The 14,995-nt window shown below is 47.5% G+C and overlaps 1 long non-coding RNA gene across 1 annotated transcript; it reads left to right on the top strand.

Moving 5' to 3' along the window:
* The first annotated feature begins 554 nt into the window (after nucleotides 1-554).
* Nucleotides 555-10,830, top strand: LOC118968931 (uncharacterized). Its single transcript, XR_012126537.1, has 5 exons — nucleotides 555-737; nucleotides 848-933; nucleotides 5,416-5,668; nucleotides 9,661-9,806; nucleotides 10,653-10,830. It is a non-coding gene; the product is annotated as an uncharacterized lncRNA (long non-coding RNA).
* Nucleotides 10,831-14,995: the final 4,165 nt, after the last annotated feature.

Raw genomic sequence — 14,995 nt, 5'->3', positions numbered from 1 at the left:
GAAGGCAGGCACCTTCCTGGGGAAGGCCAGGGTCCCCAGGAGAAAAGGGCAGAAACCACAGTCCAGGGACTCTCTACTCTTCTCGTGGTTGGGCCTTGTGACTCCCTACTAGGTGAGGCCAGAGCAAGATGGCCTCAGGGGCCAACAGAGGCCCCTTCACCTCAACATGTGGATGGACATCTCAGGCTTTCTTTCTCATGTTTCAACATGCTGGGTCCAAAGGCATTTTGTCCCCAGGGCACTGTTCATTAAGGACTCACTCTCCTTACACTCAGGACTCCAGGGATGCCAACCTATAATTTGGTGTTATCCTATTGACTGCTGGCCATGCAGCCCTGAGCATGCCTCAGCCTCTGGAAACGTCCCTCCCTTTCCCCTCAAGGTGTTTTGAGAAGCCAATAAAAGCTCTGATCTCAATGGGGAAAGTGTCAGAAAGTGCTCATGCCCATAAAACAAACATGTGTGAAAAGGCCATTATTTCTTACTCATTAGACTCTTGGATAAGCCAAAAAACAAAACAAAGAAAAGCTACCATTTACTGAGCATCTACTATGTTCCTGTACTTTAAAAGCATTATCTCAGCTCATCTTTACAACCCCCCCATGGGTGTGGGAGCAGCTCTTATTATCCTCATTTTATTGAAGATGTAACAGAGATTCCAAGATCCAAGAGGCATGGCCAAGATCACGGACCTGGTAAACAGCAAAGCTGGAATACAAACTCAGGCTTTTAAAAAGGTAGGACCTCCAGCAGAGGACCTTTCAAAGGCTTGAAAGCAGGTCCTGGGTGGGCAGGATGGGCCTCTGGTGTGGCCCTCCCACAGGTCCCTGGGGCCTTCATTTTTCAGAAAACCCGCTCGTGTCCAGATGACAGCCGTGGCTGCAGGGCACCCTCCGCTTGAAAGCCAGACTCCCCCCTCGCTTCTCAGCCACGGTAAAACCAAAGTTTATTTTCATTCCTTCCATCCCCATGTTAAAGGAAAGCAGAACTTGGGCCTCACATTCCATTCTAAATAGGGATTGGAGGACTGTTCAATCTAATTAAGATGATTTGACAGTTTTGAAAAAAGTATTTCACACACACACACACACACACACACACACACACACACACACACCCCTCTAGGCAGACCTATCAGAACATCCCCAGCCACAGGTTTAATGTCAACCCAGTGCCATAGTGGCACCTGCCCATGCCACAGCTGCCCCACAGGGCCTGTGGATGGGCCACGTGACATTTCAGGGGCTGTTCATTCAGAGGTCAGAGAGTTGCCTGCAGCCCTTCCTCCTTCCCTTTGGTCACCTTTTTGAGTTTCCAAGCTCCAGATAGGAAGGCAATTATAATTTGTGATGAAGTACAATTCTGGCTGGTGGGGAGGGGGGAAGAGATAAAGAGTGTATGTGGCAGGGGGAGACCACTAACAGTGGCAGTGATAAAGCTGTCACTGCCCTCTCTGGCCTGAGTGTGCGGGGCATCCCCCATGGGAACTGGTAAAGCTTGTGAAACTGCTGTAGGACACTGAAAACCTGGGACCCTCCCCTAGGTTCAGAAACCCTCGCTTTCAAGGCTGAGTACCTGGCCAAATCAATAAGTACATAGTTCTGTAGGAAGATCAATGGGAAAGATAGCATGCCATGTTCTTCTCCAGAGTCCACAAAACATATCAGCACATTCGAGGCCCTGATAGGCCTGCATTAAAGAAACATATCCATTTGTTTGTTTAACTGAATGCCTCCTGAACTTATCTGAACACGTAATATTTTTTTCATAGAACACCCAATGGTGGAATATAATTTTAGAAACAACGCACTTACTTCTAAGAGGGACAACCACAATCCCTTGCATTATCTTTAAGAAAAGGCAGCTATGGTATCCCCATGACATTACGTTTTAATAATGTTCTAAGACCTCAGGATGTACAAATCAGGAACCTGTTTCAAAGGTGACAGGAAAGTTTACATCAATTACCTTTAACTAGAGCCACATCTTCGTCCCTTCAGGATTGCACCTGGATTCCCTCAGACTCAAGTGCCCAACCAATCACAGAGCCCTGATCTCTGACACTGCCGCCTTCTCCCAGGTTCCAGAACAGTGGCTTCATTCCCCCCACTCCTTATTACCCCTCAGTACTCTCTCCAACCCCCACAACCTTGGGCCCTCCCTCTAATCAATTACCAGTTCATTATATTTTATCTCTGTTATGTTTCAACTCTTTACACCCTGCTCCTTCCCATTATGACTAACTTGGCCTCTTGCCCCTCAAGCACCTCCCTGCCCTGATCTCTCCATAATTCATCCTGCCCACAGCAACTAGAGGGATTTCTCAATGTGCAGATGTGTTTCTGTCATTCACCTGCTCGCACAATATCATCATTAACATTGCAGATGACATTTATTAAGCGCTTGCTTTGTTCTAATTCTATTCCCATGTTGGAAATAGGGACATTGGAGCCCAGAGGGGACAAGTAACTTGCCTAAGGCTTCACATTTAGTGAATGATGGCAAGAAGATTTGAGGTTTGAGTAACGTGACACCAAATGCTGAGTGCTTCCCTTTGCACGGCACCTCTTCCCTTCACAGACTCGGCCGTGGAGGGTACCTGGGCCTCCCACTAGCCCTGCTTGCCTTTCTGTGTCAGCCATGCCCACCACGGTGCTGGAATGTGGCACCATTACTCATCTCCACCCATCAATGTCATCATGAACTCTTTGCTCAGATGTATTTCTTCCACTCCTAGCTATGCCCTCTAGCTGCTCTTACTAGTGGGACCCTCAGCACCCCTGAGATGGTCAGTCTTTTGAGGCTAGAGCTAGGCCTTGCATGCCTGTCTGCCTTCACTGGTCCTCACACAAGGTTGGTACCCTACTGTCCCCACAGTCCGTTCTCCCCTTGCTTTAAAAGATCTGGAAAGGTCTTTAAAATCTTCTATTACAGAAATTTTCTAACACACCAAAAACATTTCTAATAAACAAATGCAGTGAGAATAGTGTGATGAACCTCCACATTCCCATCACCTATCTTCAATAATTATCAACATTTTGGGTTTTTTTTCTCACCCTTCGTTTTTGAGGTGATTGGGGGAAAAAATCTCAAATTTTATGTCATGTCACCTGTACTTTCTGTAGTATCTAGCTATAACAGATAGGAACTTTAAAACTCCATAATTATAATACCATTATCACTTACAAAATAACACTGTCATATAAAACATGTTGGAAAACTATGGGTCATGGGCCAAATCTGGTCCACTGTCTACTTTTGTAAATGAAGGGTTTGGGGGACATGGTTACACCCATTTACTCACCCATGCGTGCAGCTGCTTTCAAACTACAACAGCAGAGTCGAGCGGCTGTAATGGAGACCATACAATCCACAAAGCCTGAAATATTTGCTCTCTTGCCCTTACTGAAAATTTGCCGACCCCTGATACATAATATCCAGTCCACTTTCGGATTAAAGAGAGATCTTTTTAAACTATAGATCTGATCGTGTCATTCTCCTGCTTAATTTTCACTGGCCTCCTTTTACCTGTGAGATGGAAAATTCAGCCCATGGTGGAACTTCTCAGGCTCTGGAAATCTGACTTGCTTTTCAACCCCATGCTCTCTCTGTGCCAGCAGGTCGGTCCTCTTTCACTTCCTCAACCGTGCCTTCTCAGGGCCTCTGCGCAAGCTGTCCCCTGGGCCCAGTTATCTCTCACTCCCCAGCTGCCATTTGCTCAGTTAACATCGACACTTTCCTGAGTTCTTAGCTCCAACCTGCCTCCTCCAAGGGGTCCTCACTCTGCCCCCACACTTCCCTGCACCCCCAGAATTCTCCGTGGTGGCTCTCATGGTACACTGTTCTTTTTCGCAGAGCATTGGCACACTCGTGAGCATGTGTTGGTGGTGGTCGTTTGACCACTGTCAGTCTGTCTCCTAACTAGACACCAAGTCTGGGAAGGGACCAGTTTCTTCTTTCTCATCTCTGAATTCCTAGATGGGTACCCAACACATAATAGGAGCTCAATAAATATTTGGCAAATATTTATTGAAGAAGAATCAGTTAGTTTCTATCTACTGAAGTGCAAGAGCCCAGTGTAAGGAGGAACAATACCTGAGCATGCTGAGACAGTTTTTTCTATCTTCTCCATGAAGCACAAAGAGAAAAGCGGGGAGACAGAGACTTTGAGGGACCTAACATGTTAGGTATTTCACAAGCGTCATTGCACTTAATATTCACCAAAACCTTCCAAGATGGAAGTACCCCCATTTTACAAATGGGAAATTGAGGCTCAGAGAGGTGAATAAACACATCTGCCCAACTCGCTATGGGTTCACTCTTCCTTAACCAAGCTGCTGGGTTGCTCCAGGCTGCCTGAGATACCCACTCTGGTTTACCAACCTCTAGATTCAGATTCCTGATTGGTTTGGTTCCATCCATTTATTAAATCACAAGTCACCATGTCTTCCTGCGGCCCCTTGATGCCATTGCATCCTGTCTTCCTGGGGAGCTCTGCCTTGCTTCTCCTACAGAAATAAACCAAGTCACTCTTAGAAGTCAACCCAAGGTTGGCTTCTTTCCACATTTTCAACGTGAGATGGCCACATGGTCACATGTCCTGACATGGGCACAAAGAAGCCACTAGTGGGCAAGTATCAAGCTTATGAAATGAGATTTCAATTCACAAGTGTTTCCTGAGCACCAGTGAGGTTCTGGACCCTGAGCAGAAAAGCTTGCAGACTGGAAAAACAGGGTGGTCTCCTGTTTAATCTTTACAACGTCCTGTGAGGTAACCACTATTATCATCCCCTTTTTACAGTGAAGAAAGTTAAGACTCAAGAGGGGCAGAGACACTTTGCCAAGGTCACACAACAAGTAAATGAAAGAGCAAAAATCCCATCCTGAGTCCATCACTTTACTGGATTTTTTGAAAACCCTTTCTTTTTAATTATAAGACTAATACAATGTGTATAAAAATTTCGAATAATACTAAAAGAACATAGTGGCAAAATGCCTCCAATTCTGAAATCACTGATAACAGTATATTTTTCCAGGCATTTTTTATGCACCTATAAATGTACATTTATATGCACGTATATGTATATATATATACTATATACACATGTACATATTCCCACCTGCCCATACACACATATGGAGTTGTACAAATGCAGGAATATTCTGTGCATGTGTTTCAGAATGTTTATGCATTCAACAGTCTCTATTGGCCTTCATCTAGGCCAGCCCGTGAACTTTGCATCAAGGCCATGAGCAAGGTTAGGCATGAGAGGCACTCTGCACTTTCACCGTTGAGCACATCCTTGGTATCTTATTGTTCTCATCCTCGGCCCTGTTTTGCTTATAACATCTTCTTAATTTAACCCTCAGAGGAAGTTTGTGTTGACTATCATTATTATTATCTCCATTTCACAGACGGGAAAAGGGAGGTGCAGAGAGATAAGGAGATTTGCCCAAGTGGAGTCCAGACCGAACCCCTGGCTACCGACCTCCAGGGCCATCTCTAAATCGCAGGGTTCTGTTGGATGCTTTTAAGGTTGGAGAATAACGCAAATGACGTGCGTCCTCGGCAGACTGCTTGCCGTCTGTGAGACTGCACACTCAGTGGTGTGCAGGGGGAAGAACACGCGAAGATGGAGGAAGGGATCATGGAGGAGGGGGCATTGAGGTGAGATGGGAAGGGTGGCTAAGATATTTCAATAGGTGGCGCTTGGAGGGAAGGCATACCAGGAGGAGGGAACAGAAGTACAGAGGTCTGGAGGTGGGAAGGGGCAGGGGCTGTTCCAGGACAGCCTGCTGAGGTCTGGCTAGACCATGATCACTTACACAGCAGGGAGTGGGGGGAGACTCCAGTTGCAGGGCATGCAACACAGGGATCCCCCTGGGTGGGGTGGGAGGGCTCCACCCAGCTATGACCCGGGACGGGGTGACTTCCCCTGGGGCTGGAATGGGCACCAAGCTTGTGCTGTGCTGGCAGCTGCCCATATCTGTGGGCCTTGGACTGGAGCAGGACTTAGACTTTTCCCACTGGAGAAACAGTAGGATAATCAGGCAAGGCCCTCAGGCTGCTTGGAACTTTCTCTGTAGTATTTTGGCACAAGAACATTCAGCTCTAAAGCATAACCCAGAAAGTTCAAGTGAGTCATGGGGCATGAGTCCCAGGCAAGCACATGGGAGGTGGTATTGCGGGGGCTCGTTTCTGGGCTCTCCAAAGGCAAGGAGGCAGGTGTGAAGAGAGACTGGCTACCCTGCAAGACAGAAGACAGCCCCCTCTTCCTTTCCCTCTCCCTGTAAAACATCTGGTTTCCACCATCCTGAAAGGCATGGGAACTCCTTCTAAGGGAGACTGGAACGCCCAGGTTTTAGGAAAACAATCTCTTTCTCAATTATTTGTGTCCAGATTGCCCTCTCCCTGGATCAGCTGTGGAAAATCACTAATTCCTTAATGGGCTCCAGAGCCACCCAGATCATTTCCTTGCTCACACCCATCATGCACTTGGTATGGCCTCCCAGAGCATCTGCCTGGCTTCCTTTTTGAGATCCTTGTCCTCAAGAGCCGAGATGCAGTCAGGGCCAGCATGGAAGCCACTGGATCCATGGTTCAGCCACACATGAGCAGCATTCTCCCTGACTCCTCGCCTCTGCCCATTGCACCACTTCATCACCCTGCCCAGCTAGATCCTGGCCAGGGGCCCCATCAGAGCAGGCCTGTCTCTCTGCACTCTCACGGCCTCACTGCCTGGCACCTAGGAGACCCTTGGAAAATTACTGGAAGTAATGAGTTTTCCTAATGGGGCCTCTGTCCAGTCTCCCAGTGCCTGACCCTTGGTCACCAGACAAAGACCTCCCAGGCCACCCTCCTGGGCACCTACTACCACTAAGGTTTTCCAGTGAGTCCTGAACACCACTTCCTCTTTATTGTAGGAAAACATGTATAATGTAAAATTTATCATTTCACCCATTTCAAAGTACACTATTCAGCAATATCTAGTACATACACAGTGCTATACAGCCATCATCACTACCTAGGTTCCAGAATATTCTCATCACCTGAAAACGAAACCCTATAGCTGTACACCTTCTTCTTCCCAAGCCCCTGGCAACCACTAATCTGCTTTCTGTCTCTGGATTTGCCTGTTCTGGACAGTTCACATAAGTGGAATCATACAATATGTGACCTTCTGCACCTGGCTTCTTTTACTTAGCATAACTTTTCAAGGTTCATCTGTGTTGTATAGTGTTGCTATGAACATTGATGTCCAAGTTTTTGTTTGAACACTATTTTCAGTACCCAGGAGTGGAATTGCTGGGTCATATGGTAATTCTAGGTTTTCACTTATTGAGGAACTGCCATATCCAGTTACCACGTTTTCCCTAAATGCATACATCTTTATCATAAGACATCTAGAACATTCATGCACAGAAAAGAAAAAGCTAAAACCACCCATAGTCCTGGCACTCAGCATTAAGCATTGTCAACTTTTCAGATTGTTTCCCATCAACATTTTTTAGAAAGCCTAGACCAATACATATTCGTACACTTCCCATTGAAAAGTTTTTACAAAAATCGAAATGCTACATAATGCCACCTGCTTGGGGACAAGCCTATTAGAAATTGCAACCTGGACACTCCCTTCCTCCCTACCTTTATTTTACTGCCTGGTACTTATCCACCTTCTCTCTATTTATTGTGCTTACCATAAACCCAGTGAATGCTGGGATTGCCAACTGTTTTAGTCACTGCCTTGCACACAGTAGGGATGCAGTAAGTATTTGTTGGATGAACGAATATTTGTGAATGAATGAAAATGCAGCCATCCATTTAAGATTTAAACTCCATTTTACATGCCTTTGCCAAAGTACAGCAGGAATGGCTGCACATTATTCCCTGTTGATGACCAGCCCCACTAGACTCTCCAACACCCTTTCTTCCAATGAAGAAAAAGGATGTCATGCCTTATCCCAGGCATGGATATAGGACCTGGGAATCCCATCAGCCAGGATCAATTCCTTGCCTACCCTTGAACATTCTGAGTTCTATTTTGCAACAAGGCCCCTCTCATTTCCATCCTAGGCTCCTGGAGAAGACGATCCTGAAAATCTAAGAGCCCAGAGCCCATTTGGTCCTAATTTCAGGATGGGTTTCTTCCGAACTCCGAACAAAGCCAAGGGTCCCCAAGGGGGACCATGTCTCTACCTCCACCTTCCTGTCCACGTCAGAGCAATTCTCCCAGCCACCTTGTCATGAGCCCGCTGTGCTGCTGATATTGGTTACAGATGATGGCAATTAGGGGCCGAATCTCCCTGGCTCCTGGTAGAATATTGAGACAGAGCTACAGCTATTTTAAGATTTTAAGCAGATTTATACTTAGTGCTTCAAAGAAGGGCAGCCAGCAAGGAAAATATGGTAACTGTTGCTTTAAATTATAGCTATCATTACTTCAAAAGGAGATTCAATCAGAAACCACTGAAGACTAAAACTATTTACATCTCCTGACACTTAAAAGCAAGCGAGTAGTTTTAGCCTGTCAGCCTTGGACATGATGGCTACAAAGAAAGAGGTACCTCTCTGGCCTGTGAAGAAAAACATTTTCAAGAGAGCAGGAACTGAGAAGGGATCTTGGGGGTCCTCCCCTTCAGAGCGTGCCTTCCAGCTCTCCCACGGCCTAATGGGGACACAGGGGCTGGGGTGGGCAGCTCTGCCCAGGTCTGCAGGCGGCAGTCTCCAAATCCCATTAAAACCTGGCTCTCCCTAAGGCAGAAGGACAGGCCTTTTCTGTCTGGCCTCTGGCCTTCAGGTCCCTGCCCTTGGGAAATCCTGTCTCATCCCATTAATACAAGTCCCAGGCCAGAACCATCCCTGTTTCTTCAGAGCTGATCTGCATGGACTGGACAGGAGGACTGGATATTGTATCAACCAAAATCAGAGCTACAGACGGTGGTCCAAAGCATAGGCTTTGGACACAGGCTTCTCTGGGTTAGACACTGGGCTATTTCATTTACTTAGCTGTGTGACCTTGGACAAGCTGCTTAACCTCTCTGAGACAGCTTCTTCATCTGTAAAATGAGTGTTTTGTAAGATTGTTGAGAAGCTTAAATGAGATGGTGTGCATAAGACACTTAATTAGTTAGGATAACACTAGACATGGTAGTAAATAACCCCTACAATTTCAGGAGCTTAACACAGTAAGACTTTACTTCTCCCATAACAATTCAAGGTTGGTATTTCTAGTCCATAGGCAGCTTTTTCCCTGTGATGATCTGGGGACTCGGGATCCCTCCATCCTGTGGCTATGCCATCTCCTAGGGTTTCAGATCCCTCTACTTCTAACCTCTGGAAGGGAAAGAGGCAAGGTGCCAGGTCCTGAGGACACATCTGGGAAAATCAGAGCCACCCTTGCTCTGGGTGTGTGTCAGCTCCTGAGACGCCTTCCTTTACCCCATAGTCTGAATTACAGGCACCCCTCCACACACTACCCTAGTACTTGTGCTTATCTATATTAGTCACATTCACTGGGATATAGTTTTGTGGGCACCACTGGGGCCTGTGTTGTTCATAGCCAAGTTCCAGAAGAACTCAGCACCTAGCACACAAGAGGGGTGCGATAAATGCTCATTGGAAGAATTTGACAGAGAAGATCAGCTTTGCTTTTCTTCCAGGTTCTGGATCCAGACCTTCCCAGCCTGCCATGTTCCCCGGAGCCCGTAGCCCACCAGTACCTCCTGCCCATGTGTTCCAGACGTTTCTTCCAGTAAGAAAGAGTTGCAGTGGACACCATGGCTGGGCCGAGGCCCATGTTCTCCAGGTGTGAATTGGTCCCTGCCCATCCCTGGTGAGAAGTTACTGGCAAATAGCACCTTCCCCTGCCCCGACCCATGGCCCACTCTGCCTCCATCCTGAGGCAGGTAGGGCATGTTCCTGGTTGTCCTGGGCTCACTGCAGCTCCTCCTTTGCCAGGCAGGCCTTGGGTGGCCTGAGCAGGTATGCATGGGCTTCCTAGCCTGAAGGCTGGAAAGGGCAGGGCAGGTGGGAGCACAGGAGGGAGCTGGCTGCTCTGTGTTACCTACACAAGTCACTTCTAACTCTAGGTGTCTGCTTTCCCTCCTCTTCCATGGAGACAATGCCACCTGATCTGCCCACCTTCTGGGGACGTAGAGGGTAGGAGGAAAAGCCTCGAAACATGGCAATGTCTTGCATAGTCGACATTTGTTGACTTTTTACCTCCCATAATGAGTCCCGTCTTCTTTTAATAACAGCAACCTGATTTCCTTTGGGTGTGTTACTTCTCCTAAATGGTGTGCAGTCTTGCCAGGACTCTCCATCAAGATGCCCTTCTCTCCCCTGCCCAGTGGGTGTACACATGACCCTCACTCAACCTATAAGACTCTTCCCTGGGACTTTGAGTCTTGAGTGGAGTCACAGAAGATGGGAGAAAAAAGAGGACAACTGGAGCAGCAGGAACAGCCAGCCCCCAACCACACATACATTATCAAACACACACACACACGCATGCACGCATGCACATGCACACTGGCAGGTGACTCCTCCAACCTAAACAACTTGTCCCTGAAGATTTGCCTTATCTTCTTAACTAGACCCTTAGCTCCTTGAAAGTGGGTACAATGTAATTCTGGAATTTTCTTTCCCCAAGCTGGGCCAGCAAAGCAGGGAAGGAGGAGGAGGAAGTGCCAGCTTGCATGGCCAGTTCCAGAAACACCAAGCTGCGTTGCCTTGGGCACATGTCTCAAGCTCTCAGGCTTGTTTCTTCATCTCTAACTGATCCATGGAGTTGTTCTGAGGATCAAATGGGAAAACATAAATAAATTACCCAGTGCATTAAACAGAGTTATTGCTATTATCACAACTGTTATTGACACTCAAGGCTGAAGGCCAATAAACAGTTTTCAGTTGCAAAAACAGGTTCTGTTCTTTTCTAGGGGATACTGGTATCAAGTCAGGTTTTAATGAGAACCTGAAACTCAGAGAACTATCCTCTAGGCTCCGCCCCTCAGATTCCCCTGACAACGACTCAGCCTGGGTGCTTCCAAATAAGCTTTCTGCAAGCCAGAAGGTCCAGGCAATAAATAAATCCCTTTCAGTTCCAGATTTTTTCAAGAATGAGTAGTAAGGCAGAGAGATCCCATTTTCTAAGTGGATGTGACTTTTCACCTATTTTTCTGATTGGAATCCTTCATTCTCATGGGGACAGACCCTCATACCACAAGGGTGAGCCCACTAAACTCAAAGAGGTCTCACATTCTGATGATTTTTCTGGTCACAGGAGCATCAGTAAGGTGTCATCAGATGCCCCTGACAGGCAGTTGTCGACCTCCAGAAGGAGTCAAGCTGAGGGTGAGACCCCAGGCTGCCCCGGGTGCTGGTCCAGCTCAGCGCCCTAGGGGACAAAGGAGGACAGAGAGCCATGGCAGGCAAGGAAGCTGGCTTTCTAAACACCAGCACTCCAGGCAGAACCCGACTGGGCCCCCACCCCCACCTTCGTCTGCGGGCCCCTCCCCCTCTGCTGCCCTCCCCTCTCCTCTTCCCACTCTGCGGGCCGGCGGCTGGTCCAAACAGCCAGCACCAAAGGATTCTCATGCCCTCCCTGCTTGCCTCCCCCCACCCCCCAGCATACAGAAGACTTGGGCCAACAGGGAGGTGGGCCAGAGAAGAGAGGCAGGGAGGCAGAGAGGAAAGAAGGGGAGTGAATCGGGGCCTCCTCTGAGGCACATGGACATCAGTGGGCATGAGCAGATGGTTCAGGAAGACCCTCTCTGCATGATTCTGTCTCCTGGGTTCTGATAACTGCTCCCTCCCCTGCCCTTTGGGCCTGAGAGGCAATGGCTCCCCTGGCATCCCTTGGATATCTCTGCATCGTGCCCACATCTTTGCACACAGTGCCACAGGAGGCATCCTCGAATGATCCTGTCTCCTGCTGAGGGCCTGACGGCTATCCTGGTACCCACATCACCGATTTCCAGACCCTATTTTCATCAGCCTTCACAATGGGAGCCTCCCTTCCAACCTTATCAGAGAGGCAGCTGTGAAATATGGCCCACTCAGGAAGGGCCCTCAGACAGACAGGGCACCCACCCCTGCCAGGCGGCCAGGGCACCCAGGCGCTCAAGGAAAGCTCACTCCAGAAGTACCTGATCACCACAGATCTTTGTAGGTAAGGTTCTGGGAGTGTTTCAGCTACCGTGAGTACCTGGGGGACATGGGGGTGGAGGAGGGCAGGATGAGCAGGGGGCCGGGGAGGGGAAAGGCTGCAGAAGGCAGCTAGCCCTTACCTAATCTTCTTACTACCCTAGGGAATTCTCTCTATCTCGAAGCAATCATAAAACACTCACCTAATTTAGGAGGAAATGGTGACAGCAGATGTTCCTGCACCATGAGCACTTTGCACTCGACAGTCCTCATGATAAGTTGTGGAGGATTTAAAAGGTTGCTGACATTTTCCGTTATGTATCTTTTCATTAGAGGTAACTATCACTTTAAGCAAATTGTTCCAGGGCCTGGAATGTAGCAATAAGTGATCTAATTAGTGTAGGTTGTAATTTAGGAAGGTTCATTATGTCACAGACATTATGACTCCTGGGTATTACTAAAGGCCTCATTTGTAGCCCTTGAAATGATTTTCTCATGAACACACATAATGTCACCCATCGACCTAGTGTGGAGCCATAAGATGACTGGACATATATGAAACTCCAGCTTTCTTGGAAACTAGTTTTCAAGACAGGTAATAAACAAGGGAAAAGATAGTTCAAAGAAGTCCAACTTTTGGCTACAGCAACCCTGGCCCTTTCAGGTCTGTTACCCAGTGTCAAATAAATCACTTAGGATAAATGTGAACTTCAAGGAGAACCAAGAAGCCGGTGGTGGCTACATATTTTAGATCTCATGCAGCCAGAACATTTGAGCAATGGCTGGCTTTGAGTTCTTCTATTTCCTTTTGTACCCTCAGTCCCCAAAAGAAAGCACACCTGTGATATCCATCTTCACAAAAGTAAAACATGCTGTCAGCTGACCCACCGACATGTAAGTATGCTGCTGGGTCACGGCAGAGGCCAGCTGGCTGCCATCCACCTACATGATTCCCTTTGCCTTCTGGGCACCCAGCTAGACTCCACTCCCCAGCCTCTTGCTTCAGGGGTGGGAGGGGATATGTGACTGAGTTCTGGGCAATGGGATGTGGGCATCACTATGGTCCTGGAGCATCAAACCTGAGCATCAAATACTCCACATTTTCCCATGCCTCTGCTTGCTATCAAACTGCAAAGACCCAGGGGGCATTCGGCAGGTGCAAGGATGGCAGAGCCACCAGATGGAAAGGACCTGGATACTGAATGACTTGGACAGACACCCTCCTACGCACTGCCGATGGGAGAAGACATGGTGAAAACTAAACCGTGTGTTAAGCCGCTCAGCATTGCACACTGTATTTTACAGCAGCACTTAGAGCCTTGGGGCTCTATACACACATGCCTATGGGGTTCCTCAATAAATCAGGGACTCTCATTGCCCTCCAGCCAAGATCTTGAGGGGATTTATCTTCTGTAGTTTGTGTTCTAAGGGCAATGGGTTTCTTTTCCAGCCTTCTTATTTAGAAGGACTTCTTAGTTTTTAAAAGGACTTCAAACTTACCAAATCCCAAAACTTACAGCTTACAGACAGACATTCAGACAGAAAACTGAGCATCAGAGTGAAACCAGTCAGATCTGCTCCCTATGAACAAGAGTCATTTATATGGTGCCAGAGAGTTTGAGCAGCTTTGCTTCTGACTAGATCGGCACCAAGGAGGAGCCAGAAGGGTGGGCTGCTCTGACTGGCCGGGTCTGGGTCACAGGAACATCCCTAATGCTAAGCACAGAGCCAGTGCCCCCAACCCAAATGTGCTGAGAGTAGGAAAGAGGTGGTTTCTCAAGGTAAACCAATATGCTGTTATCAAAAGAAAGGGGGAATGGAGACCCAGCAGGTCAAAACTAGAGTTTTCACTTAAACACACATTTAGAAGGAGAAATTAAGAAAGAAATTCTAGAGACTTGGCCAAGATCAAACAGCTAAGAAGGGCAATTGAATGAAGCAGCCTCTCCTATTTCAGCTTTCTCCCCACACAGCCACATGGTAGCACAGGACAGCATGTCCACATGGCAGCTGTTTTTGGTGCGATGACTCTCAAACTGGCAGCAACTGTGGGTAATTATAACCAGAGAGGAACCATGTTCCCTAATGCATGAACCATAAACCCATCAGTTGTCCGGAGGCAGCAGAGGGATTTATAAAAGGCCATTCATCTAATTAATAACTGGTCTGCTGCCAACTTAAGTGGTTTGGTGCTGTTAACTGTAAGTATATTTTTAATGTAAGGAACTGACTCGCATTAGCTGTCTTCTCTTTTGAAAATATGGCCAAGTGAAAGGCTGACATCTCACAAGCTGAGAGATTCACCTGGCATTAGCCAGCCTCTTAAGAGTTTACCTGTACAGCCAAGTTTATTTCCAGCACTGGGTCCCAAAGGAAAAACCCATCTTTCATGGAGTAAACATTGAGGGAGAATCCCACAGGCGATCCTTGTCCTTTGGAGCTTATTTTGTTCCAGGCCTGCCTGTGAAAACCTTGTCTGGCTCACAGCATAAGGAGCCAGGAGCGGAGCAAGGCCTCCGGGTGACAGTTCTAGGCGACAGCTCTAGGCCTTTGTAGATGATCAGGACACTTATCTCCTTTGTGCTTCTTAACTCAGAAGCATTTCTAACAGATGTAATTTCGAGACGCATCTGTGTCTTGATTTAGTAAATGTTTTGGTAGTCCCAGGAGGTAACTTGGTGATTTGGAGCAAGTTGTATCCCCCTCAAAATCCATATGTTGAAGCCCTAATTCCCAGTGTGATGGTATTTGAAGCTGGGGCCTTGGGGAGATGATTAGGTCATGAGAGTGGAATTCTTATGATGCAATTCATGCCCTGATAAGAGACACAAGAGAGAAAGAACTGTTTTT

This window comes from Manis javanica, chromosome 17 (genome assembly GCF_040802235.1).
Source record: "Manis javanica isolate MJ-LG chromosome 17, MJ_LKY, whole genome shotgun sequence".
Taxonomy (NCBI): Eukaryota; Metazoa; Chordata; class Mammalia; order Pholidota; family Manidae; genus Manis; species Manis javanica.
Note: the sequence above shows the minus strand (reverse complement) of the source record. Positions and strands in the feature narration are given on the sequence as shown.